At 41.1% G+C, this 15074-nt stretch overlaps 1 protein-coding gene, 1 long non-coding RNA gene and 1 pseudogene across 8 annotated transcripts in view; 1 reads left to right on the top strand and 2 right to left on the bottom strand.

Annotated features, from left to right (window-relative positions):
• Positions 1-279: 279 nt before the first annotated feature.
• LOC306666602 (activated RNA polymerase II transcriptional coactivator p15-like) lies at positions 280-1395 on the bottom strand (annotated as a pseudogene). The gene has a single exon. The product of its transcript is annotated as an activated RNA polymerase II transcriptional coactivator p15-like (transcript).
• A 4184-nt stretch (positions 1396-5579) lies between these two features.
• On the bottom strand, positions 5580-10918 carry LOC306666603. 3 transcript variants are annotated; one of them, XR_013765349.1, is made up of 5 exons: positions 10864-10918; positions 10643-10758; positions 10316-10490; positions 9439-9505; positions 5580-8836 (listed from the first exon to the last, which is right to left on the bottom strand). It is a non-coding gene; the product is annotated as an uncharacterized lncRNA (long non-coding RNA). The 3 variants fall into 3 exon arrangements; XR_013765350.1 differs by lacking the exon at positions 10864-10918 and having other exon boundaries at positions 10643-10848; XR_013765351.1 differs by lacking the exon at positions 10864-10918 and having other exon boundaries at positions 10593-10848.
• A 79-nt stretch (positions 10919-10997) lies between these two features.
• Positions 10998-15074, top strand: part of STK38 (serine/threonine kinase 38) — a 49484-nt gene continuing 45407 nt past the window's right edge. For 2 of the 4 annotated variants that reach the window (XM_079148774.1, XM_079148775.1), the window contains exon 1: positions 10998-11280. The gene's annotated coding sequence lies outside the window, so the exon portion shown is untranslated. Of the gene's footprint in view, positions 11281-13991; positions 14367-15074 lie in introns of those variants that run through there. The other 2 variants (XM_079148776.1, XM_079148777.1) reach the window with 2 other exon arrangements.

The following is a 15074-nucleotide window of genomic DNA, read 5'->3' on the forward strand; positions in this document are numbered from 1 at the left end:
CTGAACCTAGTACCTCCTACATGGTAGGCAAGCACTCTACCACTGAGAACCACAACCCCAGCCCAACCCTGTAGGCTTTACTTTTACATTTTGTCTATTCTAGCACCCTTCCTGATTGATCGTTTTAATACATTGGGAAAATATTTATTGAAAATTGGGCTGAGGTTGTAACTCAGTGAGTGGTAGAGCGCTTGCCTAGCATGTGTGAGGCACTGGGTTCGATCCTCAGTACCACATAAAAATAAATAAATAAAATAAAGGTATTGTGTCCATCTACAACTAAAAAAAAAAAAAAAGCAATGGGCCTTTATATATATATATATCAACTATAACTTTCAGTCAACATTTTTTTAAATACCTTTATTTTACGTGGTGCTGAGGATCAAACCCAGTGCCTCACACATGCTAGGCAAGTGCTCAGCCACTGAGCTACAACCCCAGTCCTATAGTTGATATTTAAAGGGAAGACCACAAGATTTAGTAAGGGGGACACTAAGAAGCGGGGAAGGATTATTTAGGAAGATGAATTGTGTGATGGTTAACGTTGTTTTCAACTTGACTAGGCTATAGTGCCTGGTCAAACATTAGTCCAGATGTTGTTCTGTTATGAAGATAAATTTTTATTCATTTATTTACTTGCAATACTGGGTATTGAGCCCAGGGGTGCTATTCATTCAGCTATATCCACAGTCCTTTTTATTTTTTATCTTGAGACAGGGTCTCACTAAGTGGCCCAGGTTGGCCTCTAACTTGGGATCCTTCTGCCTCAGCCTCCTGCGTTGCTGCAACTACAGGTGTGCACATTTATTTATTTTTTGTAATTACTTGATTTAATTTTACACTAGGTGGTGGGCACAAAGCAATCCTCCTTAATAAAGTTGACCATTTGCTTCACTCAGAACATTTTTAATAATGCACATTAAAAATAGTATTCATCTTACAAATTGCTCTGCAATCCAAATATACAATAGCTTGGTAAACCACATTTAGAAAACAAAAGCCAATGTAAAAAGACAGATTAAAACGACCAGAACAGTACAGGTTTTATATGGCTCAAATTTTACAGTTTTCTTACTGCATCATCAATGTCAGAAATCTGTTCCTTCAGCTGGTTCCATTGCTCAGGATTTAAAGAAATGCCTTTTCTTGCCTTTACCTCTGGATCCATCCAATACTCTCTCCCTTTAGAATCCCAACACTGATGTACCTCAATCCCGATATGAAGCATGTTGTCACCTCTGCTGCTACTGCTCTGCTTGGAAGATGACAGTCTTTTGCTTCTTTACAGGTTTTTCTGGAGCGACTTGCTTTTTCCTCTTTAGCTTTTTCTCAACTTCACTGTCAGAATCACTGCCCGATGAGCTTGAGGAAAACAGGTTCCTTTGATTTAGGCATTGCTCTCGTTGACAGCCTTCTGCTTGCTGACTCCCAACTCCTCTATTTATTTATTTATTTTAAAATACATTTTTAGTTGTGGATGGATACATTTATTTATTTTCATGTGGTGCTGAGGATCAAACCTAGTGCCTCACATGTGCTAGGCTCTGCCACTGGGTTACAACCCCAGCCCCTCTATTTATTTTTGATTGGTACTTTCTACATAAAGGTGAAACTCCCTTTGGTATCCATTTATATACGTATAACATGATTTTATTAAATTTAATCATATTTCCTCTCTTTTTCCATCCTTCCTCTCTACCTCTCTACTCCACTGATCTTCCCCTACGTATTTATGATATCCAATCCCCCACTGCCTTCTGTCCTTCTTTTTGATCTAGTTTCCACATTTGAGCCAGGTGTGCTGGCACATACCTGTAATCCTAGGGTTTGGGAGGTGGAGGCAGGCTCGCAGGTTTGAAGCCAGCCTCAGCAACTGTAAGTAATCTAGTGAGACTGTGTCTCAAAAAAAAAAGGCGGGGGGGGGTGCTGGAGATATGGCTCAGTGGTCAAGCGCCCTTCAGTACAATCCCTGGTACTAAAAAAAAAAAAAATTGACCCTTGATTTTCTGAGTCTGGTTTATTTCTCTTAGCATGATGTTCTCCATTTCCATCCACTTCTGGGCAAATGCCATTATTTCACTGTTATTTAGGGCTGAACAAAATGCCTTTATATAAATTTACCACATTTTCCCGATCCATTCATCTGTTTTTTAAAATGTTTTTTAGTTCTAGATGGACATAATACCTTTTATTTATTTTTGTGGTGCTGAGGATCGAACCCGGTGCCTCACACGTGCTAGGCAAGAGCTCTATTACTGAGTCACAACCCTGGCCCCCATTCATCTATTGATGGACATCTGGGCTGATTCCATAATTTGGCTACTGTGAATTGTGCTGCTATAAATATTGAAGCATCTGTATTGCTATAGTCATGTTGATTTTAGTTCTTCTGGATAAGTACCAAGGAGTGGGATGGCTGGGCCACATGGTGGTTCCATTCCTAGTTTTTGGAGGAATCTCCACACTGCTTTCCAGAGTGGCTGTGCTAATCTGCAGTCCCACCAATGTATGAGTGCACCTTTTCCTCACATCCTCGCCAGTTTTTATTATTGTTTGTGTTCTCAATAACTGCCATTCTGACTGGAGATGAAATCTTAGTGCAGTGTAATTTGCATTTCCCTGATTGTGAGAGATGTTGAACATATTTTCATATATTTGTTGGCCATTTGTGTCTGAGAAGAGAGAACTGTACCTTAAGAGGGCAATGTAAGCCAGTCTTGGTAGAGGATACCTGTAATTCCAGTGACTCAAGAGGCGGAAGCAGGAGGATCACAAATTTGAGGACAGACTAGCAAAACCCTGTCTCAAGAAAAAAATAGGGCTGGGGAGATAGCTCAGTTGTAGAGTGCTTGCCTTGCAAGCACAATGCCCTGGGTTCAATCCCTAGCACTGCAAAAAAAATAAATAAATAAAAAATAAAAAGGACTGGATATGTAGCTCAGTGGCTCATTGGTAAATCAAAGTATCCCTGGGTTCAATCCCCAAAACCAAAAAAAAAAAAAAAAAGGCCAGGCCAACAGAAATCTGACTGAGTGTCCAGCTGACTGGCCTATCCTGTGGATTTCAGACTTCAAACTGCAAGTTCAACTCTTGTCTGCTTTTCCAGTCTGCCCTCCATATTTTTAAATATACTTTATATCATCTCTATATAGAAGTCCCCTTTTATCCTCCATTTCACTTTTGGTGGTTTCACTTATCCACAGTCAATGCCAGTTAGAAAATATTAAATTGAAAATTCCATATTCTGAGGGAAAAAGAACATAGTCACATTTTTTTTTTTCGGTGCTGGGGATTGAACCCAGGGCCTTGTGCTTGCAAGGCAAGCACTCTACTAACTGAGCTATATCCCCAGCTCATAATCACATATTTTTAATATATTATTATAATTATTCAATTTTATTATTTTTGTCAATCTCTCTGTGTGTCTGTGTGTGTGTGTCTGTGTGTGTGGACCAAGGGTCTCACACATGCTAGACGAGCACTCTATCTCTGAGCAACAGCCCCAGTCCCTTTTTGAAATATCATTTTGAGGCCAAGTCTCACTAAATCGCCCAAGCTAGCTTCAAACTCTCCATCCTCCTGTCTCAGCCTCTTGAGACAGGATTACAGGTGTGTACCGCCATGCCTGGCTTGTTGTTAGTCTCTTACTGTTCCTAATTTATAAATTAAACTGTCATAGGTATATATGTGTATGAAAAAACATTGAATGAAGCATTCCATACTATCCCTGGTTTGGGGCATCTGTGGGGGTTCTCTGGAGAATCCTAATACAAGGGGGTTCCTAGAAGGATGACCCTAGAGAGAAAAAATGGAGCTAACAGATTGTGAGTTTGACCATAATCTGAGACATTTCAGTTTTTGCAGAGAGCTTGCAGATTAATCAGTGATAGACATTCAGAAACAAAACTAGGGCCAGGCACAGTGGCACCCATCTATAATCCCAGAGATTTGGGAGGCTGAGGCAGGAGGATTACAAATTCAAGGCCATTCTCAGCAGTTCAGTGAGGCCCTAAGCAACTTAGTGAGACCCCTGTGTCAAAATAAAAAAGGACTAGGGATATAAACTTAGTAAAGCATTCCTGGGTTCAATCCCCAGTACTTAAATAAAAAATAAAAACAAACCTCAAAAAGCTAGGCAAGGGGGAAAAAATGAGGCAATTGTTAATTCCAGGAGAAACAAAAAATGGTACAAGATAGTAAGTTGGTTCCATTATAAAAACTGAACATCGATTTAAGGGGGATGGCAGTAGTGGAAGAAGTTGTATGGAACTTACGGTGTGAATTAAATCCTCAACTCCATCAAGGAAATTTAGAAAGATCTAAAATAAAAATTTAAGATATAGCTGTCTAGTGTTATTTAGAAACAAGGAGGTAAAAAGCAGAAGAAATAACTAAAAGCGTTGAAAACAGCAGAGTCTGCTGAGTAAATCTGATGGGAGCCAGTAGGGCAGGAAAGTGCTGTTCACCATAAGTTTTGAAGATCACTTGATTTCTTCAAGTCTGTACATGTGTTACTCTGATAAAAATAAAAACTAAATAAAAAGTTATATGGAACCAATGTGGAAAACCTAGAGAGTGCAGAAAAGTATAAGGAAGAATGTTATGGGGCGCAACTTAAGAACAGAGAAGTCCAAATTTGAGAGTCTTTATTAAGCTGGCCAGCTGACTGTCTCACATAATGCCCCAAAAAATGGCTATTAGGAGAACAGCCCCAACCACAGGGTTGTAGGGGTTCTTATACCAAAAATCACATCAATCATAAGTTCTGTTGCTATGATTTGAAATTATAAACTAACATCATGAGATCATCAACAGAGGGAGAAGTGGGTCAAAATGACCCTTACCTAGGTACAAACCAAAGAATGGTTACTAACATCCACACAATCACTGTTCACATGGTACATTGTTTAGGAGCAATAGGAATCGAGAGCAATTTTTCTTTACATAGGAATTATCATTCTGTATTGTTAAACATGTCACACTAAGTAACTGAAGATGGGTACAGAGGTGGGGTGTTCCCATGGGAGAAGCTTATTTCCTACATAACATCGAGTCTCAGAGCAACATGGAGCCTGTTTAGTCATTTCCCTTAGAGTCTGGGCTATGACATTCTCATGGAGTCAGATCTGTCAGCCCATCACAAAGAAAATAGTAACTTTTCATAATTTCTATACTCAGAGAAAGTGAATATGCATTATTTTTGAGGAACAGAATTATTAAAATAGTTTGTGTTATTAAATGATCAAAGTTTAAGGACTTAAAACATCACAATTACATGTAAGTGAACAAGTAAGAATAATATAGTACTGTAACCATACAGTCTGATCCCATGTGTGAAGTGTGTATTTGAAAGCAGTCTGGAGCCAAGCACAGTGCCGCCCGCCTCTACTCCCAGCTACTTTAGAGACTGAAGCAGGAGGTATGTAAATTTGAGGCCAGCATCAGCAATTTAGCAAGCCCCTGTCTTTTTTTTTTTTTTTTTTTTTTTTTTTTTTTTGGGGTGCTGGGGATCGAACCCAGGGCCTTGTGCTTACAAGGCAAGTACTCTACCAACTGAGCTATCTCCCCAGCCCCAAGCCCCTGCCTTAAAATAAAAAATAAAAAGGTCTGGGCAAGGATGTGGCTCAGTGGTAGAGTGCCCCTGGGTTCAATCCCCAGTACCAAAACGAACCAAACCAAACAAAAACACAGTAGTACTTGGAATGTAGTTCAGTGGGAAAGCATGTGCTTTGCAAGCATGAGGCCCTGAGTTCAATCCCCAGGACCAGTGGACAAACCCACCAAAATGTAACTACTTGATGGGTATGTTCCCAGGGTTGGGGTGAGGGTGAGGTGAATAAGGGTCCCAGGATGTTCAATGTAAGGATTCCCTCACTCTCAGGGCTGTATCTGAGTGCAGGGGTGGCCCTTACTAAGAGTGAATGTTTCCTTAAATGTGCCCTATCTATCTCATAGCATAACCCTACAGGATCATGGGCACCTTCCCCTTTCTATTTTTCACTGAAATGCATGTTCAAGTTCCTTGCTACTCCGAGCATGGAATGTGCGCCAGCAGCATTAGCATCACTTGGGGCCTTGTTTGGAAGGCAGAAACTTGGCTCTACCCCGGATCATGTGAACTCAAGTCTGCATTTGTTGTTGTGGTGGTGGTAGTGGTACTGGGGGATCAAACCCAAGACCTCCTGCTTGTGGGCTAAGCTGCACTCCTAGCCCTAGAATCTACATTTTAACCAAATTCCAGGGGACTGTGTGCACATCAAGTTTAAAAAGCACTGGGCTAGCGTGTATCAAGCCCATTTTCTGTCCTTCTACGGGAGGAACATTCATAGTCAATTGCTGCCATTTCCACCAGTGGGTGGGGCACACACCGCCATGGGGTAAAACAGCTTGTCCTTATGAGGGCTGTGGTTCTCGCCAAGAGGCTGAGTTATAGCTGGTGATGCACCCATAAGTGATTCCCTTAGGCAAAGAATGATTTGGACAAAGTTTAAAGAAAAAGGAAAGGCTAGTGGGTCAGAAACTGAGGAAAACAGCAAGATGAAAAATGCTAACTGAATAACTGAAGTCCCATATGTGAAGAATAATTTCGTATGCTAGAGCACTGTATTTTTTTCCCCCAAGAGTTTCTGAGAAACCTGTTATAAAACTGAGAAGACTGGCTGGGCGCGGTGGTGCAGGCCTGTAATCCCAGTCACTTGGGAGGCTGAGGCAGGAGGATGACAAGTTCAAATCCAGCCTCAGCAATTTAGTGAGACCCTGTCTCTAAATAAAATACAAAATAGGGCTAGGGATGTGGCTCAGTGGTTAAGCGCCCCTGGGTTCAATCCCCAGTACAAACAACAACAAAACAACAAAACAAAAAACAAAAATATATCCCCAAAACAAAACAAAAAATGAGAAGCCTGGATCAGGTGAATGATATTGAGGGCAGAGACAATATATAATAATAATATATAGGTATTGTCTCTGGTCAGTGTTCTCATTAACCAGAAGACAGTAAGGGTTCTGCTATATGTCAGTTCTTCAAATAAATAAGTTATATTAAAAGAGATGAGCAGGACCGGGGATATAGATATAGCTCAGTTGGTTGAGTGCTTGCCTTGCAAGCACAAGGCCCTGAGTTCAATCCCCAGCACCACAAAAAAAAAAAAAAGAGAGATGAGCAAAGTAATATATACTATCATAGCAGAAATTATTGGCCAGATAATTGAATATTTATTCCCAATCCCTGTCTTCCTGCCTGATTCCATTGCAGAGAACAAAAAACACTTTCTGTGAAGTTCTTACTCTCTTAGTTAAAGTGAAAGGTTCAATTGTAAAGATACAAGTTGTGTATCTTGAATGAAGACACGATGCCTGGAGCTGGGGCTGCCAACTTGTGTCAAGTAGGCAAAAAGCAAGAGAATTATAGAGAAGACAACCCGGACATCACTGAGCTATATACCTCCAGAATTCTTGTATGCACAACAAATGAAGCCTTATTTGTTTAAGCCACTGTAAATCCAGTTACCTGTTACTCACAAGGAGATGCATTTTAAAATGACAAAACTTCTGATGAGTACCAGTCCTTTTTGTTCAAATAATATCAAGGTTTTCTCTGGTATTTTGTGGCAATGGTTTTGCGGTACTGGGGATTGAACCCAGGGGGTACTCCATCACTGAGCTACATCCCTAACACTTTTTAAAATTTTTATTTTGAGACAGGGTCTCACCAAATTATCCAGGTTGGTCTCAAACTTGTGATCCTCCTGCCTCAGCCTCCTGAGTCACTGGTGTTACAGGCATGTGTGAATGCATCAGACTTTTGTTTTGTAGTACTGGGGATTCAATTCAGGGCCTTATACATGCTAGCCAGTGCTCTACCACTGAGCTACATCTTCACCTCTTTTGTGGCAATTATATTGATCGGTTGATTGTAATATTGGGGATTGGTCCAGGGGTGCTCTACCAGTGAGCTACATCTCCATTCCTTTTTATTTCTTATTTTAAGGCAGGGTCTTATTATGTTACCTAGACTGGCCTCAAACTTGCTATCCTCCTGCTTCAGCCTCCTGAGTTAAAGGTTTTGCCACTGTACCTGGCCTTTGCAGCAAATTTAAAGTGGTAAGATTCTATCCATAGTCTTTTGGGTCTATGGCTTTAACTCCTCGTGATTAAAATGATGTCATGAAGTGCCAGTGACTTTACCACATAACCTATACAATGAATAAAATTACAGCAATGTTATACATTTTTATATTCAGAAGCCCTTGGACAAGGATAACAAGAGACTATTGCACTGGTTAGAGTTATTAAGTGCAAATTATACAAACTAACTCTGACCAATTTATGCAGAAAAGGACTTTTAAACAAAGATATTGAAGCCAGGTGCATGCCTATAATCCCAGCTACTCAGGGGGCTGAGGCAGGACAACAAGTTAGTGGGCATGCTAGGCAACTTAGGGAGACCATCTAAAAAATAAAAAGGGGAGGGAATAGTTCAGTGGTGGAGTACCCCTTGTTTCCATTTCCAGTACTGATTTTTTTTTTAATAAAGGAAGAAATTGAAAAGAGAAAAAATAAAGGATACAGGGTTGTGTACCAAATTCCATGAGCAACCAGAGAGCCAGGCGCAGTGTTAAAAGGATGCAAGAACAAGGCCTAAAAATCACATTGATGATTTAGTCTGATGAAGAAACTGCTGTCCCCACTCCTGGGCCCAGATCTTGAAGGTGATGTGGCTGATAACACTGTTGACAACAGTTGACATGTTGAGTGCCATGGCCACATCAACTTTGAAATCTATACGAAGCATCCACCACCCTCACCAGAATGAACTGAGTGATCTTTCCAGGGCCTGGGCAGGGATGAGATGAACAGGTAAGCAAAACTAACTCTGTATCTTAGTTATAAGATTTAAGACAAGGGGGAGAAAAAAGCTCAGTGTAATCAAGATAAGTAATATTTCAATGCAAGATTTAAAAAAAATAAAAATGCAAAAATTTATGATGAACAAAACATCAAAATTTAAAATAAAGGCAAGATCTCACAATACCAGGATGAGAGTGAGACAAGCACAGGTTAGATCATCCAAGTTTCCAACTCACAGTCTAAGGTAGGTTAAGCGATGAGTAGCACCTAGATTTTGTGCCCTCTCCCTATCTGCCAGGAAGTCTAGGAGAGAGGATATATGTAATTTTCAGTTCTGATGATGAGAAGAGGGATATTCTACCATTGAGCTACACCCCAACTCCTTTGATAATAAGAAAGGGGTTCAGTTGCTTGGGTGGCAAAAAGAATAATGATTCCTAGCAACTTGGGAGGCTGAGAAGATTGCAAGTTCAGCTCTAGCCTCTGCAATTTATCTGAGACCCTATCTCAAAAAATGGCTGAGGATGTAGCTCAGTGGTTGAGTAACCCTGGATTTAATTCCCAGTACTGAAAACAATAACACCCCACTGTAATTTTTGGAGCCTTGACAAAATTTCATCTCTTGGGATCATGCAAGGAGATCAGCATATTCTTGCTATTTGGGGGAAAAATTAATATTTATTAGAGTTGGGGTACAGACAAATCGATATAAGATAATTGAGGACAGAAAGTGAAATTCCTCTTCTGAATCTGGGAAGGTTTCTAAGGAGAGGCAAGGTTTGAGCTGGGTTTTAGAGAAAGGAAAACAGGGGAAGAAGAGCATTGGATCTGCAGTAAAGAAATAGATTCCCTGCTTGGCTACTAGTCTTAACTAACAGTGAGAGTTCAAGCAGATAACTTAGTTGCTCTGAGTGTTAGTTTATCTGTAAAACCTAACCCTATGGGACCTGCTTAAGAATTGTGATGATCGGGTGAGATTGAATGAGTGGAAGCTGTTCCTAAACTGTAAAGCACTATGTAAACATTTTGACTGTTAAGTGGCTAAGGATGGATAAGATTTTGAAAGGTGGCTTTGAGGAAGAGATACTTCTGGGCAGAGAATGAAAGGTAAAGTGATTTTTTCCTGAGGCCACCCAAAAGGAAACTGGGTTTTGACAATGACAGCAATCAACTCAAGGTCTGTCTTTTTCACACCTTTAAGAAAAGGAAGCCTGGGATCCCTACATCCACGAAGGAGAAAACCAAGTCCTAGGGTCTCATCACAGTTATAGGACAGTGGGGCACTATAGCACCACAAAATGTGGGTGAATGACGGAGCAGATACTTCTATCACTCCCTAAATTGTCCCCTTAAGGTAGACAGGGAAGAGATCTAACTCATCTTTGCTTCCAGAAGCTGACACTTCCGAGTTAAGGACTCTGTGCTCAATCCACAAGGACTGCGGGCTGGTGAACTTTGGACTTACCTTGGTATAGACAAGCAGTCGGGTAAAATTGAAAAGCAGGTTCTTCTGTGCACAGTGGGACACTCTCGCAGCAGCCATTGCCCAAACCTACGAAGCTCACCTGATCCCAGGTACAGCACGTTAATTCTTATGTAAGGAAGAGTAGGTGGGGTCAAGAGTTCCGGCCAACTTACTGCTACAAAGATGGGAAATCATGGAGGGTGGGGAAAACTATATTATTATTAGTTTGATTATATTTCATAGAATTACATACACACACACCCGCACGCATACATACCAAACTGGCTATATACGAGTAAGGTTTGTCAAACAGTTAATTGTATTTACCAATGTCAATTTCCTGGTTTTGATAATGATGTATCTTATGTAAGATGTTGAGAGAGGATGGGTGGGTGATGGGTATACGGAACTTCTCTGTATTAATTTTGCAATTTCCTGTGCGCCTGCAATTATTTCAAAACAAAAAGCAAAAATCCAAAACAAAACCAGGGTAACTTCCCCAGTCCAGCCCAGCCCAGTCTAGCTCACCCCAGCCTAGCCCAGCCCACCTCGAGACCGCCCCAAGCCTCACACCCGAGCCTCGCCAGAGAGAACAACCTGGTAAAGGATGAGGAGCGATGGGCGGGGCGGAGCCGCGCACGCGCAGTTCGGCAACCCGGCCCCGTCGCCCGCGAATCGCGCACGCGCAGTCTCAGTCCCGAGCCGCCGCGGCAGCTCCTTTCAGCGGCCGGGGACCGGTTGCCTTGGCCCCTCTGTGCCGCCGTCTTTTCCGGCAGTTGGGGCGCTTCCTGTTGTCCTTCTCCCGAAACCGCTCCACGGCGCCTACCTCAGAGCCCCTCGCGCGTCCCCTCCCTTCCTCTGGCTGGCTGACTGCTGCCACTGAGGCTTCTGTTTGCGCGTCGAGACCGCTGACCGGGCGGGTGCCTGCGGCTGTCCGCCGCCAGCCCTGCCTCCCCGGGGCTCTGGTGAGTGTTGGCTGCCGCCGTCTCCACGCCATCCCGGGCTTTTCCTTCATCTCCCTTCTTCTTGACTCCTCTGGGCTCTCCCCTCCCTGCTGGCGCCCTCTTTACAGCCCTGTCCTTTTAGCCCCCCGGCCCCGCTCCTCAGCCCCTGTCTGTCTGCCGAGACTCCTGTGGTCCTCTCCACATTTTCCCAGCCTCAGGCTCCCCACCCTGGCCTTTCTCTTTCTTGTGTGCAGTTGGGGCGGGGAGCCAGGCTCTCCTTTCCATGTTGCCAGCTTTGTCTGCTCGCTGCCAACTATCAGTTCCCCCTGGGTTCTCGGTCATCACCACTTTTCATCTCCTTTTCCTTCTTCTGGGGTTTAAGAACCCAGGAACCGTTGTTCCAGGTCGAGAAGTCGAAAGCCCACTTTGGAGTGGTTTGGTTAGTTTTAGGATACTGCGATTCCGATAGTTTTAAAATCACTGAAAATGTAGGGAAAGCACTTAAGGAAGAGGTGGAAAAGGAACAGAGCCTAAGGAAAGGAAAAAGTCGATAAGAAGTTAGAGGAAATTCTGTGTCGGAAAATGTGCATAATGGCTAATAGACCAGATTTCCCATTGCATTCTGAGATACCTAAGACACGAGAAGAAACTGTTCTTTCTGTAAAACATACAAAGGAAGGTTGGAGTAAAGTAGACCTAATGCTGCCTCTTCCTTTCAACTCACTTGGCCCACTGATACATATTGTTTCCCTAAACACAAAACCACCACCACCACAAGAACAGGTTCCCCTCTGCACCCCAAACATTAGATAGCAGCTCCCTCACATGGGGACAACTCCAGCCTCCCAATTCTGCATACCAAACCAACTCTATCCCAACCCTCTCTCATCATACATACAAACTCTCATCTCCTAGGAATGGACATCAGAAATAAATATTTTTCCTAGTTAATATTTTTTAAAGGTGCTTATTAAGTGCACAGCATGTGTGTGAGATGGGGCAAGAATATTAAAACAAGTATAGGACATGGTGTTTGCTTTCCAATGGCTTAGGTTTCAAGAGAGATCAGACATATAAGTGACTTAAAGAAGTCTTAGCCTCAAGGTTGATTAGCCATTGAGAGATAATGTATTGTTAGTCACAAAGAAGTAAAGTATTGGTGAGAAGTAAAGTATTGACATTTATAGAGGTAATAGTATTGTAAAATCAGCCAGCCAAACTATCTAGATTGAATAAAATAAGGTGGTTTTTATTTGACCAACTTTTGAGTTTGCAGCCCTTGCTCCTGAATTTTATGAGGATCACATGCTTTCAAGGATTTTTAAAAACTGAAGGATTTCTCACCTACCTACTACTCACTAATTCTTCAGGGTTGAAGGAAAATGGAATAACTAGGGCAAGGACTCCAGTGGCTTGTGGCTATTGGGCAATATTAATTGATTTTATTACAAATTATTAAAATTAGGCTAAATCTGTTGTGTGGAAGAAGAGAAGAAAGAGGAGGATTTGAAGACAGGTGAAAGGGAAGTACAACTTTCACCTTTACATTAGAGACTTTATGTAAAGGTTTTCAACCTAAAGAATTTGTTGGCCTGATGTATGCGCATCTTTGAGTACACTTAATATCCTGTTGACCCTTTTGTTTTTCTTTTTCTTCTTCTTCTTTTTTTTTTAGTGGTCCTGGGGATTGACACCAGAGGTGCTTTACAACTGAGCTACATCCCCAGCCATTTTTGTTTTTTATTTTGGAAAGGGCCTTGCTAAATTGCTGAGACTGGCCTCAAACTTGCAGTCCTCCTGCTTCAGCCTCCAGAGTTGCTGGGATTGCAGGTGTGAGCCATCAAGCCTGACTCCTGTTGATCTTTTTAAAATGCCAGTAACTTAAGTGAGTCAAAACATTTTTTTTCCAGTTTTTTTTTAATACTCATTAAAGTAAATATACTCTTTTTTTTAGCTTTATTGTCAACTAAAAATAATTAACATGCTCATTTCACATTTATTAATTGCATTGTTTGTCTTAGACTTAAATACTCTGAGGATATCATATTTTTATGTTGAAATCATTTCAGTTGTTAAAATGTAACTACGTTTATGTGAGGTGTCTGCAGAAATTTTCGAACAAGGGAGAAGTACACAGCTCTCACTTGCTTTTGACTTAGTTTTTAGATCTGGTTTTAACTTTCTTTACCAAACACACTTTAGAGTGCATGTGGTTTTCATTGTGGGTGGAGGGGGCACAGACTGACAAATAAGGAACCACACCCAACCTTCATAAACCAGAGGTTTTAAAAAATTCCTCTACTGATACTCAAAAAGCATTTGAATTTGCTCTGGTATTAGTAGAAACTTTCTCATTTAAAAAAAAAAGGTAGCTCTGAATATTAAATCTTTTAAAAATATTAGTGCATTTTAAATATACAGAATAATGAGTTTCATTGTGGCATATTACACACAAATAACTTCCTTAGATCATATCCAACCTCCATTCCCTTCCTTACTCTTCCCTCTCTCTAATATGTGATTTTTTTTGTTTTGTTTTTAGTACTAGGGAATTGAACCCAGGGGCACTCTACCACTGAACTATACTCCTAGTCCTTTTTATTTTTAATTTTGAGATGGGGTTCTTCCTAAGTTACTGAGGGTTTCTTGCTGAGACTGGCCCCAAACATTGCTGTCTTCCTGATGCAGCCTCCCAAGTTGCTGGAATTAAAGGACTGCACCACCATGCCTGGCTTATTTATTGTTTTTGCACCTCAAAATGAATCAAAATGTTTGACACTGCCAGGCATGGTGGTCCACACCTGTAACCAGTGACTCCAGAGACTAAGGCAGGAGGATCACAAGTTCAAGGTTAGTCTCAGCAACTTAGCAAGACCCCATCTTAAAATAAAAATGAGACAACTGGGGATTTAGTTCAATGGTAAGGCACCCTGTGTTTAATCCCAGTACCAAGAAGAAGGGGGGAAAAAAAAAAAGACAAACTACATTCCTAGCCTACCCCCACTATTTATTTTTTAGTTTTTATTCGAGAGAAGGTCTTATTGAGTTACCTAGACTGGCCTTGGATTTGTGATCATCTTGCTTCAGTCTTCCAAGTTGCTTGAAAGGTATGTTTCACTGTGATTGGTGGGATTTTTAAAAAATACGATTTCGCCTTAGTATCTTGTTTAAGAACTGCTAATGTTAAGCCTTTTTTCTTAGCAATAGCAAGTGTTTGTACAGTCCTTATAATCCTTAATTTAATCCACGAAACAATTTAAAAATCCGCTAAGTGTTAAGGGGGGAAACCTTGAGTCCTTCTACTCATTGGCTCCTGCTTATAATCCCAGCTACTGGGGAGGCTGAGGCAGGAGGATGGACGTTCAAGGCCAGCCTTCTCAATTTAGAGAAAACCCTGTCTCAAAATAAGATTTAAGTGGGAAAAAAAAAGATGGGGTTTAGCTTAGAGGCAGAATTCTCCTGGATTCAATCCCTTGTACCACAAAATAGAATATATTTTAATAGTCTTATTATTTCATTTTAGGCTTTTTCATAGCTTTCAGTCAGTTCTGTTGTATATTCACATTATTTCTGGTTTTTCTTTGTCATTGTTATGCTGCATTGAACACCCTTGTTTCTGAATCTTTATGGGTCTATCTTAATTTCTTCAAGATTTTCAATTTCTACTGATAAAACTGTGACTAAAATACTGCTCTATAGGTATTTGTGTGCTCTGACACAGCCTTAAGGTATTTGATAAATGTTTGCTGATTATTTGAATTTACAAGTTAAATAAAGTTTTCCTATAAAGGAAACAATATTACAAAGAATATTGC

The sequence above is a fragment of the Sciurus vulgaris genome, assembly GCF_902686455.1.
Source record: "Sciurus vulgaris genome assembly, chromosome: 7".
Classification (NCBI taxonomy): Eukaryota; Metazoa; Chordata; class Mammalia; order Rodentia; family Sciuridae; genus Sciurus; species Sciurus vulgaris.